This window comes from Gnatocerus cornutus, unplaced genomic scaffold (genome assembly GCF_029298725.1).
Source record: "Gnatocerus cornutus isolate USDA-ARS CGAHR unplaced genomic scaffold, icGnaCorn1.1 ctg00000023.1, whole genome shotgun sequence".
Lineage (NCBI taxonomy): Eukaryota > Metazoa > Arthropoda > Insecta > Coleoptera > Tenebrionidae > Gnatocerus > Gnatocerus cornutus.
In genome coordinates this window covers 3,281,388-3,301,334 of record NW_028275375.1, presented here as the reverse complement: position 1 = coordinate 3,301,334, position 19,947 = coordinate 3,281,388, and the positions used below count along the sequence as shown (strand labels likewise).

The 19,947-nt window shown below is 31.7% G+C and overlaps 1 protein-coding gene across 2 annotated transcripts in view; it reads left to right on the top strand.

Annotated features, from left to right (window-relative positions):
* LOC148166407 (ras association domain-containing protein 9-like) overlaps positions 1-19,947 on the top strand; it is a 43,571-nt gene that overhangs the window by 8,298 nt on the left and 15,326 nt on the right. The window contains exon 2 of one of the 2 annotated variants that reach the window (XM_088049094.1): positions 9,123-9,146. The exons of the other annotated variant lie outside the window; for it this stretch is intronic. The gene's annotated coding sequence lies outside the window, so the exon portion shown is untranslated. The remainder of the gene's footprint in view (positions 1-9,122; positions 9,147-19,947) is intronic. 2 annotated transcript variants of the gene reach the window in all.

Sequence of the window (19,947 nt, the reverse complement as noted above, 5' to 3'; positions counted from 1 at the left end):
ACTTTCCTGGGCAAAAAACGCGTGGATGACATCTGTTCTACCATTAAATACAATGTTGCAAATATGGAAAATGTAAACGAGACGACATCTGCAGGACGAGGAACGGTTTTCGGCCGAAAAATCACGATGATCGTTAAAATTATCGTAAGCTGTCTGATTTTAATAAACTTGCGCTCTTAGAGGTGGGTGAAGGTGCAAAACGATGTATAAATTCACGTTTCCTGAACTTTTATGATTATTCATTGCATGTAGTCTGGTTTTGCAATTGAACAATTCAAGACGCACTCGCTTACGTAACTGTTTTCTACCCACGCAATTAAATAAATTTACGTGCTACATAATAGCGATATTGGAATTCTGACTGAGCTATATGAAGAAAGATAGAATTTTAAATTGGAAACGCTTCGATATGTTAACACCGTTTTTCTAGTAACAATTATTCGGTTATTTGTTGCCGTACGGGGATTTTGAGCCCAGGTTTGGATTCTGCGTGAAATTCTGCGTAAAATGAGTACAAATAAGTTAAGTTTGGTTTGCTAATAAGCGAGATATCCATCGAATTAGAACACAACTCTCCTCAATCGTAAAGTAGCTAGCTAGGAATATGAATGAGTTATTTCATATCAAATCGACCACTTTTGACTCCGACCCTTTTTGATTTGGCTAAAAGTTTTTCATCTTTTTCTACCCTATGAAAAACAGTTCTCAGAATTTTTTCAAATTTTTGTTCTCAACCCAAAAGAAGCTTTAATTTTTCCAAAAAATGGCTTTTATATTTTTAAATAGCTATAACTTTTTCAAAAATTAACTTATTGAAACGTTTTTTTTTTCAAAATTTTTGTTTTAAAATGTACTTTTTGGAGATTAATACAAAAAAATTTAAGATAATAATTTTAATAAAATTTGTGTCTTTTTTGAGAAAAAAAACGTTATTTTCTCGAAGTTCGACATTTTTTATTTTTTATTTTATTTTTTCAAAAAAAACTTCAATTAATTCTGCGATCATTTCCGCATATCCCAAGTGAGCCAATTTTTTTTCTACTTTTTTTATTTATTATATATTTGGACTTTTTGGATTAGGTGGATTTATTTCTCAAAAATCTGAAAATTATTAGATCTGTGGCATAATCATTTTTGTCTAAAATGAACTTGTTCAAATCGGCTGACTGCTTCTGAAAATATTTGACCTTATTCGAAACCCATCATTTTTTCTTCATATTTATATGTAAAGACTAGAATTTTAAAAGCTCCTGAAATCATAATGAATATAGGCAAAAATTTGAAAAAATTGACTGCTGCAGTACAATCTATTTTATTTACATCGATCCTAGATTTTTTTAAATCGGTTGACTGATTTTAAAAATATTTGATCATTTTTGAAATCCATCACACTTTGTTCATATTCATATGCAGAACTTGAAAATTTTGAAAATTTTTTAAAGCACAACCAATGGAGGCAAAAATCTGAAAAAAATAGGAGCTGTAGCATAATCTTTTCTCTTCAATATAAAAGCCAGCTCGTTAAAATCGGTTGACTACTTTCGAAAATATTTCATCTTTTTCGAAATCAAATATTTTTTTCTTCATTTCTATATGTAAAGACTCAAACTTTGAAAGCTCCTGAAATCATAATAAATAAAAGCACAAATTTGAAAAAGATCACAGCTCTAATACATTTTTTTCTGTTCAAAAAGTTAATTATTGAAAAAGTTAATTTTTGAAAAAGTTATTTCAAATTATAAAAGCCATTTGTGGAAAAATTCATAATTTTTTTTAGATCGAAAACAAAAGTTTGAAAAAAATCTAAAAACTGTTTTTAATAGGATAGAGAAAAATGAAAAACTATAACTTTCAAAGCTAATCACAATCATAACAGATAAAGGCAAAAATCTGTACAAAATCACGGCTATAGGTCAATATTTTCTCTTTCAAATGAGACTAAATTTTTTAAAATCGACCAACTGGTTTTGAAAATATTTGGTCTTTTTCGATGTAGAAATTTAAAAGCTTAAAACACCACAACAGATCAAGACAAAAATAGGAAAAAAATCACAGCTGAAGTAAAATATTTTCTTTTGCTAAAATTAACGATATTACGGATCTACGATCTCAATTTTTAAAATTCTTTAGTTGAAATTGGAGGCTGAGAATTTACATCATAGTCTTCAAAATTGCTCCTTTTAGTGAAAAGTGGCTTCAACGTGATCATTGTAGTAAAATCAGAATAACGAATTGAAATTTCTGCCTTATTGTTGGTGGGACAATAGAAAAAATTCAAAAGAACATTTTCGCTTTGCATTTAAGTAATAATTGGAAATCCGTCCACTTATAAACCACGTTCCTCCAGCTCATTTCTTATCTTATTTATCTATCATTGCAAAATGTGAATAAAATTACTCAATCCACCATAAAAGCGAATTCTATGCGCCATAACAGAGGTTAAAGTGCCTCAATCTACGATCCCAAACATTTGAAAGAGGCATTAAGATATTTTACACTAATAGGAAGTTAAATAATGAAAACCAACATGATCATTAGGCCTCTAAATCGAGGTTTCACCTACTGGTAATTAATTCTGAAGACATTAAGTTTTATGAAATTAGAAAAGCAATAAAACTAGCTGTACATATTTCGTGTGTTATTTACAACAATAACAATGCGTCACGATTATAAAAGTGATAGTTCTTTTGTGCTTAGACGAACCCAAGATGGAAGAATTCGTTATGAGTCATACGCCATGACGGAAACTCTGTTCACATTACCATATAATGACAGTTTTTGACCTTTTTGAGCGACATTTTTTCTTGGGAAAATTTCAGCCTGACCCACAAAAGCCAGAAGAGAAATCGCACCCTTTTCAACAGGTGAAAACCGAACCTGTTACACTGCACCTGTTATCAGGGGTAAAAGCCATCGAAGCGCGTCCCTTCCTCAGTGTTCCACTTTGATGATCGCCAACTGTCGTAATAAAAAGATCGTTACGTTTTGTACACTTGCACAAAGCGGCGGGTTTCGTTTTTTTCCCTGAAAACTTTGATTACAACGTTTGCCTTGCAATTACAGAAAAAAATGTGCAAGTCGCCCTTGTAACCACCACTTAAATTTGTATTTTTCTGAGAATTAGGCAAGCGGTCATTACGTCAAACGAAGATGGATGAGAAATGACACAGAGACTCTGTCGCAGGAGGCGATTATTAAGCCACTTTTTGCCGGGGGCGGCAACGAGAGCGGTAATTTTGTAACTACAAGTCAGTTGGATTGATATTGTGTTCAAGATTTTTTTCACGTCTTTTGAGTGCTACTGTAGAAAGAATTCCTCGTGGCTCATAAAACACTTTTATCGACCAACTAAAATTCCAGCTGTCCCATCCTGGAAAGCTCTCGCCACGAATTTATGGTGTTGTACAAGACGAGGATGTCCGGACGACAAATAACGCAGTGGCGGAGGTAGAACAACTAAAAAGGTTTTTTTCTAAGTAACTAGGTTTTATGTTTCCGGTTCGAAAACACAATTAAAAATAAACGAGAGCACTCAGCGTCCGCCACTGCGTGCTAAGTACCTTTTTATTTATGAATGTCATAAATGGCACACATGTGAAACATTGTAATTGATTTATCAAGTCGATAATCTATAAATTATCTCAACGGTAGCGGTTAACAGTCCTGCAATTTAATGGGTCCGCTAATGCGACTATTTACTGTTTACAAGGACCCCATCGCCGCCCCCGCCTCTGTAATTGAATGTTTTTACTATCATTTATACGGTGATCGTGACGAACGAGATTTACGACGATTATTAAAAACCGCACCTGTGCATGAAATAGCGTACGTTTTAATAAAATCAATGCGTACGCCGCGGTCATATTATGTTGATATACTCATAAAATTTCCTTTCACTGACACTTCGGGTCACAAACTTACCGTTAACCAGTGGCGGAACGAAAAAAAACGAGAAAATAAGGGTAATGGGGTTTGAGTGAAGGCCGTATTTCAAAGCGTGGAGGTATTAGAGGAAGCTTTGCAATGATAACGAGTTAAAATGCATGCTCTAAATTTCAGAAATCTTCAGATTTGAACGATTAAGTGGAAATGTTAAAACGTAAAAATTTCATGAAATGTCGGGCTCAAGGAAGGGAATTCTTTGCATTTTTCGAATTTTTTCTTTTTGAGATCATAAAATTCTTCAAATCATTGATTTTCAAAAGAACAGATTTTATTATTATTTATCTTTGGATTGTGAACCTATATCTTTCACTTTCGTATTTTTTCGATTCTTCAGATTCTTTTTTCTGCTTTTGATATTTGGACTTTGTGGACTAAAAAAATAGGGCTGTAACATAATTTTTTCTTTCTAAAAAGAAGGTAAACTCGGTCAAATCGGCTGACTACTTTTGAAAATACTTAACCTTTTTTGAAATCAAACATTTTTTCTTCATATTTATATGTTAAGGCTCGAAGTTTGAAAGCTCCTGAAATCATAATAATTAAAATTCTAAAAATAATCACAGCTGTAGTACATTCTGTTTTCTTTAATTCGATGCGATTTTTTTTTAAATCGATCTGTTGGTTTTAAAAATATTTGATCTTTTTTGAAACGCAGCAAATTTTGTTCATATTCATATGTAGAAATTACAATTTTGAAAGCTTTTTTATATCACAACTAATGGAGGCAAAAATCTGAAAAAAATTAGAGCTAAAGCACAAACTTTTCTCTCTAAAATGAAAGTACGCTCGTTAAAATCGGCTGACTACTTTTGAAAATATTTTACCGTTTTTCGAAATCCATCATTTTTTCTTTATACAGGGTTCGGCAACACTTGTGTCCACCCCCAAAATCTTCTTTAATTTTAATGATAAAATTTTGAAAATTTGCATACGCTCACAGCTGACAATGCTCTAGGAGCTGACGCAAAAATTTGTTTTTATCACTGATAGTTTTGGCGTCGCTACGCCTTAAAAATGCAATTTTTAGTTAATTGTGAGGGTTTGTGATATCAACCTATAATTTAATTTTTTTTCAATATAAATGTGTTAAAAATATCTCAGTTGTCATTTTAGATTTAATGCAAATTGTCTTCAAAATTTGAAAACAAAATGCTGTTTTATCAAGTTAGTTTCCAATTTCATTACGTCAAAATTGGGAACAACGTTTACACCCATCTGTCAACATCTTGTGTCACAAATGACATCTATCCTTTGGTTCGCTTTGAATTGTAACAAAAGTTCTACTTGGTAAAATTGTCGCTTTGTCGATGTTAATTAATGATTTCGGGTGTCCATAAAGTGCAACATGCTCGTGTTAAACAAAATTAACCTTTATAAATGAAAATGAAGTGACTTGTGAAAACGTGTAAACGTTGTTTGCCGCTGCGCTGTCATAATTTTGAAAACTAACTTGATAAAACAGCGTTTTTTTCGCAAATTTTAAACACAATTTGCAGTAGATTTAAAATAAAAACTCAGATATTTGTATCACAGTTATGTTGAAAAAAAATTGAATTCGCGAATATTTCCACAAAAACTAAAAAATCGTTAAAAATTATACTTCTAGGCGTCGCGACGCCAACCAAACCGTGATAAAAAAACAAATTTTTGCGTCAGCTTCTAGAGCTTTGTCAACTATAAGCGTATGCAAAGTTTCCAAATTTTATCTTTGAAATTAAAGGCGTTTTTAGGGGTGGACACAAGTGTTGCCGGACCCTGTATTTATATGTAAAGGCTCGGTTTTTCAAAGCTCTTGAAATCATAATGAATAAAGACAAAAATCTGAAAAATATCACAGTAGTAGCAGTAGTAGTAACTTTTTCTCTTCAAAATGAACCTAAACTTGTTAAAATGAGTTCCTGTTCATATTCATATGTAGACATTAAAATTAAGAAAACTCTTGAAAACACAACAAATAGAGGCAAAATATGAAAAAAATCACAGCTACAATCTCTCCTCTCCAAAATGAAGCTAAATGCTATAAAATCCGCTGAGTAATTTTTAAAATATTTATATTTTTCTAAATTTAGCACATTTTGTTCATTTATCTGACCACAACAGTGCACGCAAAAATCTAAAATTTAAAATCGTTGAAGCGTCTTAAAAATATTTGATTTTTATTTCAAATTTCCTTTTTTTCTGGTTGTACTTCTTTTGATTTTTTCCGATTTCTAGAGGGTAAAATTTTGAAAATTTATGTAACCACAACAGGTTTCAAAGCGCACATTCCCATCAGGTTTTTAAGTCATTAAGCTGAATTTAATTAAAAGGCTCCTCTTACTCTGAAGAGGCAAAACTCATCCCGAGCAATAAAACCAAAATTTGCAAATTGGCCACTGCTTGTTAGTTTCCATTAACGATTTGTTAGTGACATAAATCTTCATTAGTTCCTCAGACAAAAGAGCGGAAGAGCGTCTTCATTAAGTTGTTAAAAGTATGTGCATCATCTCTTGCCAATTATCCGACTCAACATTTGGAACACTACAATGGTCATTTAATGGCTCAATTTTAATTAAAATAGACAGATCTAAATCGAGCCCTGTAAGGATCGCTGTCACTGTATATAGCATTAAGAGCCCATTTGCAATTTAGTAAACGATCAATTAATTAAAAATAAGTGCAAGGTTGTTTCTAAATGAACAGTTTATTCAAAAAAGTAGGTCTCGATTGGCAATGGTAGCACTTTATTGCTACCAAAATTGACCATAATGAAATGTCACCGTTGATAGTAGCGGAGGTTTTAGTATGGGACATCTGTTTTATGCAAATTCCGAGAATTCAAACAATGCGCATAAATTAAAACAAATTAAAAGTACAAACACATCGTGAGGTTCCTTCTTGTCTCACCGTAAACTTCAAATCTATTTGTATAAAACACGACGATATTTTATTTTATGGCTATTTTTATTAAAACGAACGCCATTAATTTATAGTCATCGATTTTTCAACGTCTAATTTATTCCGGCAATGTCGTAAGACACGTATGGGAATAACTATGTCAAGTTCAAATTCTGTTGTAGCTAGTTTTTAACTGTATTCAATGACATCAAAGAACGGGATTTTGCAAAAATCAATCTCGATTTCGTCAACAAGCGAGTTTCTTTTTGATAGGCTTAAAATCGGACGCAGCGATGCACAGTGTTTGATTACAACGGAAAAAGGGCATTAGATAAAGGACGGAAACATGGAAATGCTGGTGGCCAGTTCTCACAATCTTCTTCGCGATTGTAAAAGGGGTCGGTTTTTGCCACTATTTATTAAATAGTTATTTACGTTCGAGCAACTGTAAGTAGGCGTTTACGTCGCCCCAGCAAATGCCCCCTGAGCCTGCGATTTAGGCGGTATTTGCTAGAGAGACATTAATCTGACAATTTTTTGACAACGCCACTTTCAATTTTCGAATCTTTTCATATTTTTAAAGATTTTGGTTCTTTTCACACTTCGTTCGCCACTCAGGCTGCAAAATCTTCATTGTTGCTACAAAGTTCGAAAAAATTTAAATATTTTTTAAATTAACCAGCCGATTTTAAAGAATTTAGCATCATTTTAAAGCAAAAGGATTGTTCTGTAGCTGTGATTTTTTTCAGATTTTTAAACCAATTCTTTGCGGTTTCACGAGCTTTTAAAATTCGATCTTTTCCATCTTATAACCATTAAGTGCCAAATTTCGAAAAAATGAAATATTTTTTAAATTAGTCAGCCGATTTTAAAGAATTTAGCATTATTTTAAAGAAAAAGAATTGTGCTATAGCTGTGATTTTTATCAGATTTTTAAACCAATTCTTTGCGATTTCAGGATCACTCGAAATTCTATTTTTTCCATCTAAATATAAGTAAAAAGTGCCAAATTTCGAAAAAAGTGAAATATTCTCAAAATTAGTCAGCCGATTTTAAAGAATTTAGCATCATTTTAAAGAAAAAGAATTATGCTATAGCTGTGATTTTTATCAGATTTTTAAACCATTTCTTTGCGATTTCAGGAGCACTCGAAATTCTATTTTTTCCATCTAAATATAAGTAAAAAGTGCCAAATTTCGAAAAAAGCGAAATATTCTCAAAATTAGTCAGCCGATTTTAAAGAATTTAGCATCATTTTAAAGAAAAAGAATTGTGCTATAGCTGTCATTTTTATCAGATTTTTAAACCAATTCTTTGCGATTTCAGGAGCACTCGAAATTCGATCTTTTCCATCTAAATATAAGTAAAAAGTGACAAATTTCGAAAAAAGCGAAATACTCTCAAAATTAGTCAGCCGATTTTAAAGAATTTCGCATCATTTTAAAGCAAAAGGATTGTGCTATAACTGGGATTTTTTTCAGATTTTTAAACTAATTCTTTGCGGTTTCACAAGCTTTTAAAATTCGATCTTTTCCATCTTAATAACCATTAAGTGCCAAATTTCGAAAAAAGTGAAATATTTTTTAAATTAGTCAGCCGATTTTAAAGAATTTAGCATCATTTTAAAGAAAAAGAATTGTACTATAGCTGTGATTTTTATCAGATTTTTAAACCAATTCTTTGCGATTTCAGGATCACTCGAAATTCTATTTTTTCCATCTAAATATAAGTAAAAAGTGCCAAATTTTAAAAAAAGCGAAATTCTCTCAAAATTAGTCAGCCGATTTTAAAGATTTTAGAGAAAAAAGATTGTACTATAGCTGTGATTTTTTTTAAATATTTTTGCCTCTAGTCATTCTGCTTTAAAGAGTTTTCAAAATATTAGTTTCTACATATTAGTAGGAAAAAAAATGACGAATTTCTAATAAGGGCCAATATTTTTAATACCAGTCGGCCGATTTTACAGAGTTTAGCAACATCTAAAACAAAAGATGATGGTATAGCTATGATTTTTTTTCAGATTCTTAAATTAATTTTTTGAGCGGCATTTGCTGGAGAGTCACTTTCAATTTTCAAATCTTCTAATAGATGGCGCCACCAACATTTTTTTATTTTCAAAGATTTCCATTATTTTCGCACTTTGCTCGGCAATATCTTCATTGTTGCTGCCGCTTTTGCATGTAAATTTATACGACAGTCTATCAGATACGGGCCCCCACAAAGCACGAAAGACCTACTTCCTAGTGATAAATAAAAAAAATGTAGTCACACCAATTTTTACCGATATTTTCTGTTTTCAGATTATACTCGACTTGACAATCTGGGTGAGTACTTTCCTCTGTTAAAAAAAATGTAATGAACGACGGGATAATTAATTAAACTTCAGGGTTGTCGTTTGCGCAATCCTGAAAATTCGTGATCAGTGAATGGCACCTTTCGTACTCCTGACATTTGTTCTTCTATCCTCCTCTCTCTTCGAAAGTCGTTCGTTTTTTCACGATGCATCTTTTCTAAACATGTGCACATAGGTAATGAGAGGAGGCGTGCAAGAGCATTGTTTATGACGATTTCTGCATAAATTAGTCGACATTTCAGTCGCATAATTTCTAATAGCGTTCATGTAGTAAATTGCAGTACAGTTCGAACTTTCTTCGCTTATAAGGCGATGGGAAACAGTTAAGAAAATTGTATAAAATAGGCCTCCTTTTTTGGATTCGGGGGCCTGCAAATTTCAGATGAGAGAATATCAGAAATAGCACTAAAATGAAACAGTTAACGGTTTTTATGTTCTAACGGTGTCAAAATTCATTTAAGATGATGTTTATGGATGCTTGTAAAACACAAAGAACAAGAATTAGAGAAATGGGAAAAAAGGTGTTAAATTCGGCGACATGGCACGCGCATTCTCTACAATATCGAAATTTCTGCTTGTCTTCGAAGTAAAAATGTTAAACAGTATCGACAAACTATTATTTGTTTGTTGAGGCGTAAAGTAGCATATAACTCACTGGCAATTGGCCAATCATAATAATTACCTGTCAAGTTATTTAATACAAATTCTGCGGAAAGATTTAACAGTCACAAAACAAAAAATAGCAGTAGAAATGTTTTATGTATTAATAATTGAGAAAAAAAATAAGAATCCAAATTTCGAAATTCATCTTTTTTGTTCAGGTATAAAGACTAGAACTTTGGAGGCTTATGGAACCACAACAAAAAAAACAAAAATTTGAAAAAAAATCACACCTATAGCACAATCTTTTTCCTCTAAAATGACACATTCATTTTTTTTTTTAATTCGGCTGACTGGTTTAAAAAATATTTCACTTTTTTGGAATTTTATGGTTTTTTTCTAAGAGACTAAAATTTTGAAAGATTTTTGAAGCTCAACGAATTAAGGCAAAAATATGAAAAAAATCATAGCAATAGTATAATATCTTGTCTCCAAAGTGAAGCTAAATGCTTTAAAATCGCCAGACTAATTTTAAAAATATTTCGCTTTTTTGAAATTTGGCACTTTTTGCTCCTATTTACATGAAAAAGATTTTGAACGCCCATGAAACCGCAAAAATTGGTTTAAAAATCTGAAAAAAATCGCAGCTACAACACAATCTTTTTTCTTTAAAATGATGCTAAATTCATTAAAATCGGTCGATTAATTTTAAAAATATTTCACTTTTTTCGAAATTTCGCACTTTTTGGTCATATTCAGATGGAAAAGATCAAATTTTGAACGCCCCTGAAATCGCAAAGAATTGGTTTAAAAATCTGAAAAAAATATCTCAGCTATAGCACAATAGATTTGCTTCAAAATGATGCTAAATTCTTTGAAATCGGCTGACTGATTTTACAAATATTTCACTTTTTTCCAAATTTCGCACTTTTTGGTCATATTTAGATGGAAAAGATCGAATTTTGAACGCCCACGCCTATAGCACAAGCCTTTTTCTTTAAATAGCACAATCTTTTGCCGTTAAAATGATGCTAAATTCTGTAAAAAAGGCCAATTAATTTTAAAACAATTTCATTTTTTTCGAAATTTGGCACTTTTTGCTTATGTTTATATAGAAAAGATCGAATTTTGAACGCTCCTGAAACCATAAAGAATTGGTTGAAAAATCTGAAAAAATCACCGGCTTTAGCACAATCCTTCTTCTTTTAAAGGATGCTAAATTGTTTTAAATTGGCTGGCTTATATTAAAAATATTTCACATTTTTCGAAATTTGGCTCTTTTTGCTTATATTTATACGGAAAGAAGAAACCTTTAAGACTCTTTTTGCTTATATTTATACGGAAAGAAGAAACCTTTAAGAATTGGTTTAAAAATCTGAGAAAATTCACAGTTGTAGTACAATCAATTTTCTTTAAAGTGGTGTAAAATTTTTTAATATCGCTCAACTGGTTTTAAAAATATTTGACTTTTTTTCTAAATTTATCTTTTTTGTTCATAGCCATATGTAGTATAATTTGAAGGCTTTTTAAACCATATTGAATCAAGGCAAAAATTTGACACAAATCTCAGCTGTAGTCCAATCTTTTTGCTTTAAAATGATGGTAAATTCTTTAAAATTGGCTAACTAGTTTAGGAAATATTTGACTTTTTGCAAAATCAAGATCAAATCTAAAAAAATAAAAACCACAGGACAACCTATTGTCTGTAAACAAGTTTTAAAAAATCCCTTTTATCTAAATTCATCATTTCTTACACAGATATGTCAAAACCAGCTCAGACAAAACTTTGAAAAAAAATGCAGATGTACCACAATCTGTCCTTTTTAAAACGAGGCTATTTTTTTAAATCGCCTGACTGGTTTAAAAAGTCTTTGACTCTATTCGAGACTCGTTATTTTCTGGTTCACATAAATCCACAAGTGACAGGATAATCTGAATGAAGGAATTCAAAGAACAACTTGAAAAGAACTTGAAAAATCTAAATAATCTAGAACGGAAGCTTTGAGCGCAAGGAATGTCCGAAATTTCGCTATGCTGTTTGGCGCCGTCTATCAGTGGAATTAAAAAAAAACGAAATTATAGTTTTGGAGACTTAAATTTAAGTAGCACCTGTTGATATTTATGACCCGATAGCATTGATAATGATATAAAAATTGACCGAATGGAACCCATAAATTTGTATAATGACACAGATTAAATTTTTTTGTAGTTTGAGTACTTCGGTCATTATATCTTGTCATATCCATATTTAAACATAATAATTCAAGAAGATTACAGTGTAAACTCGATCATGCGGGTTACTTCAACTACACACACCGAATAATAAAACGAAAGAATTGAAAATCTCATCACAGTTTTATTCGAATTCCTCAAATTGTCTTTCGTGATTTATACTCTGCACCCGTCTCGTTTACCATCGGAAATTTATAATTTAATTTGGCCCCAAAAACAAGCCTCTATCCGTAGTCAGCATATAATCAAAGCTCGCGCACAATTTATGGTTTCATGAAATCGTGAAACGGCGTTTTTGATGTGGCCCGCGTTATTTTTTTCTAAATTACAGTTATTTGGTGGTCGCTCGTTATTCGCGGTGTTTTTGTTGGGTCTAGCGCTTAAGGCCCCTCATTCATTTCTTATGTTAATTTACGAGAGTATGACGTGGAGAAACTCTTCGGCGTCATCGACGAATATGTGTTGTGTTTATTTTAATGTGGGTTTTTTTGTGGCGTCGCCGGAGGATGATGCACGCGATCACACACCTGGTCTTTAGCTACTGGGTATAAGAAGGACGGCCTCGAAATGTTCAATGTTTTTCTCCGTAATTGTAGAGCGATTTCCTTGCTAAACTGAGCCACAAAAGTGCTGATTTTCTCTGGATCTGTAAGTTGTGACTAGGATTTTATCTAACTTGCACTTTTAATTGTCGCACCATTGCGGGCTAGGCTAGAGGTTGGATTTCTATTAACGGCGCTTAGAACGTCATTTCACACCTTTTTATCTAACCTAGAGATGAAACAATGCGTTCGATTGGAAAAAGTTACCTCCATGTTTGACACTCCTTCCATAATAAATTGCAAATGAGAGCGTTTAAAGGTCGTAGTACAATTTACAGGTGATGACGAAGACGACAAAAATTTCGCAAACTACAACACACGGTTACCTTTTTTACGCAGCCTTTCATTAACTAGACAATAGATTTAAATCTGTGTATGTAGATGAATCACCATCATTGCATTATGTTCCTTTGCAACAGTTATTTCATTCATTATACTGTTGCAACGCGTTTAATTCCTTTTGAAATGCACAGATAGTACATCAAGATTACGCAACAATATGGAGAACCATTAGTGAGAATGGAACCAAAAGGAATAATAATCAGCTTTAAATTCATACCATAAATATCGAATATAATGAAAATGTTGCGTAACTGGGTTATCGAAAGATCGAAACTGCGTCGAAGAAAAATCGTTTTATGAAGAAAATAGCACGGATAACATCTGCTACTTTCGAGAAACGCAAATTCAGGTTCTTTGCAAAAAACTCAAAATTTTTAAGGAAAAATTGCACGTTTGGGGCCTTAGAATTCTGGAGAATCAAAGATTTTGGTACAATTTTTTCACTTAAAAGTGACAATAAACTCTTTAAAATTGACTGACTAATTTTGAAAATATTTTACTTGTTTTTTTAAATTTATCATTTTGTATTTGTTTACTATATCAACAGGCTAAAATTTTGAAAACGTTTGAAGGTGTAACTACACGTGTTAAAAATCTGAAAAAAATCACGGCTGCAATACAATATTTTATCTTTAAAACGAGCCTAAATTTTTAAAAATCGTCTCATTAATTTTTAAAATATTTGACTCTCTTTTATGTTCAGTTCGTCCTGTTCTTACTGATAAAGACTAGAAGTCTGAAGGCTTCTGAAGGGGCATCATAAAAATCTGAAAAAAAGTACGGCTATAGCACATTTTTCCTTTAAAACAAACTAATTTTTTTTAAATCGACTGATTGGTTTTGACAATATTTGATAATCATCAAAATTCAGTTTTTTCAACTCTTTTTCTAGAGGGTAGAATTTTGAAAATTCATGAAGCTGCAACAAGCCATGATAAAAATCTGAAAAAAATCACAGTGATAGCTCAATATTTTCTCTTTAAAAACGAGCTTAAATTTTTGAAAATCGACTAAGTGGTTTTAAAAATATTTTACTTTTTCCGAAATCCAGTTGGTTTTGTTTTTCCGTCTGCAGGCTAGAGTTTTGAAGCTTATGAAGCCGCAATAAGCCATCATAAAAATCTGAAAAAAATGTGGCTATAGCACAATATCATTCTTTTAAAATAAGCCTAAATTCCTTAAAATCGGTTTATTGATTTGAAAAATATTTGACCCTCTTCGTTTTTTGTTTGTTGCGCTTTTAGGTTTGAAGACTAAAATTTTGAAAGCTCATAAAGTTGTAGCAGGCCATGATTTAAATCTGCAAAAAATCACAGTCATAGCACGATATTCTCTCTTTAAAATAAGCCTAAATTCTTTAAAATCGAATTACTGGTTTTAAAAATATTTGACTTTATCGGCTGACTGGTTTTAAAAATATTTGACAAACTTCGAAATTCAATTTGTACTGTTCTTATCCTCTAGAGGCTAGAGTTTGAAAGTTTATGACACCGCAACAGGCTAGGATAAAAATCTGAAAAAAATCACCGCTATAGTACAATATTTTTTCTTTAAAACGAGACTAAATTCTTAAAAATCGTTTGACTGGTTTAAAAAAAAAAAAAAATTTTTACTTTTTCGAAATTCGTCTTCCGCGTATACAGACTAAAGCTTTAAAAGATCATGAAACCGCCTATCATAAAAATTTGAAAAAAATCATGGGTATTTAACTATATCTTCCCTTCAAAACGAGCCTAAATTCTTTAACATCGACTGACTGGTTAAAAAATATTCAACTCTTTTCGTTTTTCAGTTAGTTCTGTTTTTGAAAGCTCATGTAACCGTAGCAGGCCATGATAAAAATTTGAAAAAAAAAATAACAGTCATAGCACAACATTTTTTCTTTAAAAAGAGCCTAAATTATTAAAAAATCTTCTGGTTTAATTTAAAGATATGTATTTTTCTTTGATGTTCGATTTGTCCTGCTTTTACTTCTAGAAGCTAACATTTTAAAAGCTCGTAAAACCGAAACGGACCATGAAATAAATCTGAAAAAAATTATGGCAGTATGACAATATTTTCCTTTTAAAACAAACCAAAATTCTTAAAAATTGCATTATTCATTTTAAAAATATTTTTTACGCATTTTTTACACATAAATTCTGAATTTTAAACCTGAAACCTCCTACAATTAATGCCATATTCTTCACCTTTAAATTGATTCAAAATCGCTCTTAAAGGCTTAAGCTCAAAAATGCACAACCAACAGAGAAGTAAACATACCTATTTGAATTTTTCACCTTCAAAATGATCTAAAAATGACAGGTTTTAAAAATTCATGGCGCATCCACCATTTTTCCACATTTTTAAAACGTTTTTTTTTAACTCTATGAATTTGTTAAATATCTGATTTAATTCAATTTAAGTAAACCTAAAATCTGCAAATAAACGTTAAGTTAACAAAGGAGACCTTTTAAAACGTTAAAATAGGACGACAAGATAAACAAATAAAAACTTCGTGTTTAATTGGTTTAAATGTTTATCCGTTTCTGTAATATTACAAATTGTTTATTTGTAATTTGTTATCCTATAATTGGTTTTTCTGTACAATAAATAATCACTATGTATCATTAAATAAACATTGCCAATTAGAAAGTGACTCGCTCATTTATTGCAGAATTTATTAGAAACTGCAAATTTTTAGACTTCAAGTCAATGAAAAATTTGCAGATTTCACGCCACAAAAAACGAATCCTCTTCAAACTATAATAACAGACAGCTGAACTGAAACCTCGATCCAGTTAAACTGAACCTTCTAAAATTGAACTGTTAAACGCTACCAGAGTTCATATGTCATCCACATAGTTAATGAGGTGCTTTCTAACCTTCTAAATACCCGTTAAACCGATAATTGTTATTAACTTTTAAGATCAACAGAATCAAACGATCGGAAGATGAATTTAGTCGATTCGTAGGGAATTTGCGTTGAGGCTAATGCGATACAATTAAGTTATTAATCAAATCAATCATAAATTGTCTTTGTTAATTAATGTCAGAACACACTGAAAGGCGTCTGTTGCACTACAGGAATGCCGCACTCATGTAATCATATTTATCTCTTCTCGGCAAACTAATTTACTTGATTTATATGTTTGACTGAAATAAATGTGTTGGGAAAATAATTGAAACCGAGATTTGGTCAGAGGTACAGTTAGCTGGTATAAACTGTGTCAAAGCGATTAGAATTGTGTTGAAATTTGAGGGCTCCGGTGCGAGTTTTTCTAGAGAAAATCCCGATTTATGGTCTAATCTGATTGGAGTGGCGAAAAATGAAGAAGTTTCCTGTTTATGTCATAGAAAATGAATTGAATTTATGGTGACGTGCATATTAATACAGAATTGATTTTCTTATTAGTGGTGACTGGTTTTCCATATTTTTAATGAACTCGGCCATTGCAATGAGATCGATGAACCACGTCTTAGATACTTGAATATTATCAAATTTATTAATGCACGAGTTATGCAAAATCATATGTCAAAAACCTTGTCTCGAATTTTTTGCATTCAAAATGTAAATTTTGAGATTCGAGATAACTTTCTTTTTTATTTTTAATTTGGTTTATAACCTTGTAGCATTAAAACGTGTCATTTTTCTGGAAATGCTCCCGCCAATTACACAACCGGACGTTCGCAATTGTGGCGAAAAAGAAGGATTCTGTGCGAACCAAATAATGAAATCAAGTATGGAATTGCTTCACACGTTATTACCGCGAAAGCTCCAATTACCACAGTAAAGCACGTTGAAAATCGCTGACAGGACTAATTGGCAGTTTTTCTGGCAGGACCTCGCCTTGAACAAGAAAATTGCTGCAGACGTCGTAAAGTGCATTGTTTTTTAATGTCAGTGTGTTGCAAGCGATCTCATTTGCAATTACAACTTGCTCCTAATAACTAAGCGGACACTTGTTAGGCGCTGCAGGTTTTTTCATCAGACTGAGTTATTTTATTCATAACGTACGACGAAAAGTGGAAATTCTCGCGGTTCTTTCAAGTATCAATTAATGGAGTGGAGTGATTAATTCACCAAGTAAGGTAATCGGACCCAATTTGATTTCCTTGTCACACACTTTGAGTTCTTTGTACGCATTTGCATGTTTGCTTGCGGAATATTTATAGCGGTTTAGGAAGGATAAAGCGCTTCACGTGCGGCGGTTTCACCGAAAACTATTTGCAAGGTTTTGTATTTTTCATACACATCGGTACAATTTATTTTAATCTATTCTAGTTTAATAGAGAAAAAGTTGCGTGTTGGAAAGATTTATTAGCAAAGTTGCAAGGACTTTTGAGCTATTATAATGGCGAAGTTAAAAATCTTTAGACGCTTAGAGAAATTGTTTCTTTAACATCTAAAATTGGCAAAATGGATACAGAAAATTATGTTAAAAATTGTTTTGTAATTGTTTTCATCAAAGTTCGTATGCTTTTTAGATTTATAGATGCTTTTGGAATTATCTAAACTTTAATACCTTTGTCAGACTCATCGATCGAGTCCATTTTTTCTGCAATTTGTCAATTTTTTGCAAGAATTTCCGAAATTCTCCATGATTCGTTTTTAATATAATGTAATATTTATCAAAAATCTTTAGAATTATCCTGGACATTTCTATTTTTTTGATTTTTTATTGATTCTTTAATTTCGTTTAAAATTTCCAATTTTTCTTATGTTTGTATAAGATTTATACATTTTTTGTAGGTTTCATTTGCCGAAATATAGAAACGAGAAAGTTTTAAAATAACCACAGAATCAAGAAAAATTATAATTTTTTAACCCCTAAAAACTAGAAATTTCTGATACATATTTCAAAAATGTATTTTTAATTATGTCTAAAATCTTTTAAGTCACGATATGCAATTTGCTTCGTGATTGAAACTGTCAAAGCACAGACACGCCGAGTTTTTTGAAACTTCAGAGTATTAATAAAATACAGAATAAAAAATGCAAAGAATTCTAAATAAAAAATACAAGGCTTGGATTTTTGAAACGAATGGATTTTGTTATAGATTTCAGCTGAAACTTTTAAAATACCCACAAAATTAAGAAAAAAATCAAATTTCCAAAGATTCAAAATGACATTTCTAATTCTTTTTGAGACCTACAAATTCACAAAATGCGATTTGTTTTCTGTCTACTTCATCTGTCGAGGAATTTGCCGAAAATTTTCCGAAAAATTCATACTTAAAAAATCTCAAAAAGGATGGATGCGAAATTTCTGCCAATCTATTCATTATAAACCTTCCAATTCACAAAATGCGACTTGATTCATGTAGATTTCATACACCTAGAAACTAAAACGAAGAATTTTCCAAAACTCCACAGAATTAAGAAAATAAATAAAAAAAAAACCTGATCCAGATTTTCCTATTTTATTTTTTCCCTGGAGTTACAATTTTGTAATTTAATGTGTATAAATTAGAAAATGAAACAAACAAATGTTGAAAAATTCGAATGTTTAACCCGAAAATTATTCAATTTACAGACCTAAATAAAAATGTTTTGGAACCCTCCCCTCTGATCCCCAAAGATTTTTTTTCATTTCTTCCTGTAATATTACAATTTTCAAATTTTCTGGAGATAATAAAGAGATCCAAACCCGTAAATGACAAAAACGTGGCAATTTCGTCTATTTAACCCAAAAACTGTTCAATTTACAAGATTTGTGAAGAAAATGCTACTTTCTCCCTGTTCCTGTTTTTTTTTAATTTTTAATTTTTTTTTTGTGCCGTTACAATTTCGTAACTTACGGTGTCTAATACATAAATCAAAATTATTTAATTGTGAAAATTTCTATTACAGATCTAAAAATAAAGTTTTGTGAAGGAAAACTGGCAATTTCTCCTTGTTCTTGAATCTTTAACTGAAAAACTGGTCAATTTACAGGGCAAAATAGAAAGTTTCGTGAAGAAAAAAACACTTTCTCATTTATTCTTAATTTTCTTTTTAATTTTTTTCCTTACGCTCGACAGTTTTGATATTTGATGTGTCTAATACAGAAGTTTAAACTAGTAAATCCTGAAAATTTTGAATTTTTAACTCGAAAGTTGTCCAATTTACAGGACTAAATAGAAAATTGAATATACGAAAATGCCTATTTTCTTTCTGACGACAATTTTTTTTGTGGCAAATTTTTGGTGGCGGTTTCAAAATTTGCAAACGTCGTTGTCAAAGAATTCTCGAATCTGTCAAATCAACAATTTAATTAAGTTTTAGAGGGTTTACCGGCTAAAAAGCTTTTTACAAATTTCGCAGTTTCTCCAGCAAATGCCGCCTTCTCCTCAACATTGTAGTCGAGCCGTAAAATGCTACTTCCAGTTGGTTAAATGTAAAGACCTATTTTTTCTAGATAAGGAATAGAAGCGTAAAGTGCAAAGTTGTTCCACATCTAAATTATCCTAATTAGTTTAGCAAATCGCATATAATTTGCGTAAAGCATCCAATCATCTATAATGACTGTTAATTGCCGCTTGAAAAAGCTCAAGAGAATTTCGTTTCCGGCCGATCGATCGCTCCAGCGGCCTCGAAAATAATTAAGGACGTTAGTTAACGCCATTGTTCTAAGCGAAAAGAAAGCGTCGAGATTTACAACTTCTTTGCTTATTCCGTTTTTTCCTGGTTCACGGGCACGTGCCTCTCGCGCTTGGCCGCCTACGAAGCGGATCGCTCCAAGCCATCACGGAACACAGAAAATCCACGATCTTTATCAGATGAAACTTTTTGATTTCACACACAATAACGTCATCATTACAGTGGTTACTAAATCGAGGTGATTTTAGATATGACCTCTGAAGGGGTTTCTCATTCTCCGACGTTATTTACATTGCCAACGCATGTTACACGATAATTATCGTAATAACGGCGATTATAATATTGCGAAATTTTATCAGTTATGACAGGTGCACTATCGCTATATCGCTCATAATTTATAAGCTAATCGGCGTGTGGGTGTAATTTGCATGTGC